We start from the raw sequence: 4380 nt of genomic DNA on the forward strand, positions 1-4380 counted from the left end.
ATGTCTTTATCGTATTGCTCAATGCACAGTGAGTAAAATCGTTTTGGAAACATGCTGTGCCATATGGAGAGTTTAGTGCAGACTGTGTTTCCTCGCCTGACAGCAAAAAAATGGGTTCAGATTTCTAAAGAATTTGAGACCATATAGAACTTTCCCCACTGCATAGGAGAAATTGATGGGAAACATGTTGTCGTGCAGGTAAGATCCAAGTGTATTTTAATATGCTTACCATCAGAATGTAGCCGGGGGGGGGGGGGGGGGGGTCCGGACCCCCCCCTTCAGGGTTTTTAAACAGTGTGGACCAGTGAAATCTAAATAAGAAAATTATAAGCAACTTGGGTTACACAGAGATTAATTTCAAAGGATTATTGTAATCTTTATAGTGGGCTACAACAATTCATCCCTCCCCCCTCTTCCCCATTAAAAATCCAAAATATAACATTTTTAAGCTTTCTGTTCTCAAGCAAAATCACTAATTTCTATGTGTAAGCGATGGACTTCTAAAAGTGAAGTGTTTCCTGAGATGTTAGTGTGACAGATCTTTGTTTGACTCCATGAAAAATATGTTAGCAAAACTGTACCCCTCTCCCTTCACAAAACTGGCTACGACCCTGTTACCGTTGACCAAATCCATTAGCCTTATGAATGTAGAAAAAAAATCTAGTTAAATTTCAGAAAATGAAATTAAATATATATATTTTTTAATGTTTATATGAGAAAGTATACCGCAAAGATTTGGTTATAAAGGGTGTAGAGATCACCCTTGGAAGCTCAAGAGGAAATGGAGGTGAACGGAAAGAGGTAGACAGGGAAAGAGTGGAATGGCTGGATGAGGGGATACTGGGGGTGAAACATGCAAGTAAGGTGAGGGAGCTGAAATGGGAGGAGGGAAAGTGAGTGAGGATGGAGGACTTCTTGCACTGGGTGAAAGCCCAATTGTGAGTTTAATGTTTAAAACTAATACTAGTATCATTCAGTATTACATTTCCTAGTTGACTCTTTGATCCTGTATAATTTATCCTGTGGTACTTGATGGTTACTGTTTTAGTGAAGTACCTGATGCATCACTGATGAAAAAATTTGATCCACCAATTTGCATAAAATAATTTTAGGTACTATAAATGCAAATCATGCTTTAATTGGAATTTTTTGTTACTGTGTACGTATGCATTACCCACATTAAAATACAACCTTTCAGTTAAATATACATCAAAATTTAACTGTCCAAAGGGTAACATATTGGAGAGAAAGTAACTGTGAAAGAGTGAGTTTTTTTGTATGGTTATGTTTTTTTCGTATAGTTATATCATGTTAAGTTCAAATAATCACTTAAATAATTAAATACCATGCAGTAATAGATGGCCTAAGGTTCTTAAAAATTTATTTCTCAAGCAGTTACAGTCTTGTTTTTATATACATTTTAAATCTAAATTATTGTTAATTTTTATGTCTATGCTGTGATGACAATTTTTTTTTCTGTAATAAAATTTAATTTCAGGCATTCCATGGTGCAGGATCCCAGTACCACAATTATAAAGGCTCTCATAGTATTGTACTTCTTGCACAGTATAAATTTGTGAGAGTGGACATAGGTGCACCAGGACGATGTAGTGATGGTGGAATACTGAAAGCATCAGCATTCCTCCACCATAACCATTACCAAATGTGGGAGATGTCCCATATTTCATTGTCGGGGATGCTGCGTTCCCTTTGAAAAATTACTTAATGAAACCTTACTCTGGCGAATTCTTGCCTGCTGAGCAAATTATATTTAATTACCGTTTATCGCGAGCCAGGCGTGTCATGGAAAATTCTTTTGGTATCTTGGCATCCCGGTGGAGAGTCTACAGGCGGCCGATACTTGCAAGTGTAGCAACTGTGAATGTTATTGTGAAAGCAACAGTGTGTCTTCACAACTGGCTGCTTGAAAAAGAAGCTGGAGTACACCCAGTTGAACGAAATTACACTCCTCTTCACCTAACTGAATCAGAAGACGAGGGTGGAAACACAGTTCCAGGACAGTGGAGAGCTGAAGAAGGTGACAGTGCTTTTAGGAACCTGCCAGCATATGGTAGGGGGGTTCCAGGAACTTTGCTGCAGCTCCTGCTCACAACAGAGAGAAACTGACCAATTTTTTCTTGAGTGCCAATGGCCAAGTAGACTGGCAGTGGTTAAAACTTCCAAGAGTATTGTAAAATAGTGTTATATTGGTTTATATAATTGCTTAAATATTTGTTGAACCTTAGAACTTATTGAATAGTAAATTTTATCATTACTTTGTTATTTATTTGTAAACTATAAGTACAGTACTTGTTGTTTGGAATTTAGATTTCAATTTTGTTTCAAAGCTGTTTTGTATGTATGCATATTGCTTAAAAATATCTTATAACACCAAATTTTTTTTAAATATTTTAAACAATTTACTCAGTAACAGTCAAGAAAGTTGGATATTTGCTCTGTTTTCTCTGGTTTCAGTTACAAATGTTGCTATATTGTAAAGACAACAACTTTAGGAAAGTACAGCCTGTGTCCATTTTCAGTATTGTAATAATGCAATTATATTGTAAATATGTATATGTTGAAGTTAATAGAAAAATAAATTAATGTTAAAATATGTGTATGATTCTGCAGATGTATACATAGTAATTATGATGCAGTCTTTAACATAAAATTTATAATAAAAATTCCAAAATGTTTTATTTTAACTTCCTAACACATTTTACCATTATTTGCCAGGAGGGTGTTGTGATACAAGTGGTTTTCCCCTAGTTTACATTTTTAGTTGTATAGTTACATTACACATTACAAATACTGTAAAATTGTTAGAATGGTTGTTAGGTTAACTATATTAGATATAGTTAATAATAGTATTAACAGTTGGTTAGGTTAAGCTAGCAACATTTAAAATACTTTCAAATAGTGTGCACAGTTGGTTCAATTTGGTTGGCTACATTAATACAACTGTAAAATCACTTTAATAATTGGTAAATAATCACCGAAATACAATGTAACCAACTAAACCTATTCAACCATTTTTATATATATATAATGTATGTAACCCAATGTAACTACTGTTTAAAATTATTGATTACTGGTAAACTATTTGAAGTATCACAATGCTCTCAGATAATGACTGGAAAATATATCATGAAATATAATTATTTTAGAATAACCTTGTATACTGCTGATATAGAAAACCTACACTTATTTTGCTTTTTGATTATTTGTGATGAATAACACTTGTGCTATTATAAAATACAAAGTGTCTAACGGATACCAAAGTTTAATTGTAAAAGCATTGATCAAAATGGTCATATACAGCCTGAGAAAAAAAAAATCAATTTTTATGCTCAAATAAAAAAAAAAATATAGCTAATAGATATTTTAATGCATTATCTGGGAGGGAGGGGGATGTTATTTTTGCAGACACAATTTCCTGTTAGTCATCACTATCACTTTCAGCATCACATATTAGGCTGAAAAGTTTTGATTTCAGGGCAGCTTTTTTTTTCTTTTCATTTTCTTCAGGGAAGCAGCAATACTTTTGCCGAACATGTCGTCTTCATCGTCTTGGGGCTGATCAATTTTGCGGAGAACTTCCTGCTCAAAAAGAGACATTGTTTCACTTGGCTTCTTCATTGGTTTTTTTGTGCTAGGCATATTGTTTTGCTTTTTATTCACACTTTCTCTTGGTACGCTCTCTTCACATAGTGGGTAAAAATCATCGGGAATTAGTGTTTCAATGTGGGCATTACAGTCTTTGTCACTAATTTCTGTCAATACTTCAGGTTCACATTGAACCTGCATACTACACACACTTCCTTCACTACTTTGTCTGCTGGCATTTGAAATCAAAAATTTGTCTATAAAGGTCATCGAGTCAAAATACTGCCAGACCTTTACCTTCTTGTTGGCCTGGCCGCTCTTTACTTGCAACTTTTCGTTTTTTTTTACGAACGTATGTGTCGCGGAGAGATTGCCATCTTTTCGAACAATAGGCAGCTGAAACAAAAACATTTCTCATTAAAATGTTGAAAGCTTAAACGTACATGATAGAAGTCACTGACAGTACCTAATATAATGTAAAAATGCAATGTAGGCTACTAACCATTGCAATCTTCAGTATTTGATGCGATCTCAACCCAAGTTTTCTCTCTCAGAGGTTTATCTCTGTGTTGTTTATCATATATATCATACATAAACTCCTTCTCCTGTACATAATGAATGAGTAAATCCTCAGAAAATTTTATAGTCATGTTAGGACGAGTTAAAAGCCGCTATGAAAATGTTCAAACTGTGAACAGTTGAACTAACAAAAACAAACTCCGCAGGCTTGAATTATGAAAACAATTGACTGGTGCGACCAACCATAGATATCAT

This window comes from Bacillus rossius, chromosome 1, assembly GCF_032445375.1.
Source record: "Bacillus rossius redtenbacheri isolate Brsri chromosome 1, Brsri_v3, whole genome shotgun sequence".
Classification (NCBI taxonomy): Eukaryota; Metazoa; Arthropoda; class Insecta; order Phasmatodea; family Bacillidae; genus Bacillus; species Bacillus rossius.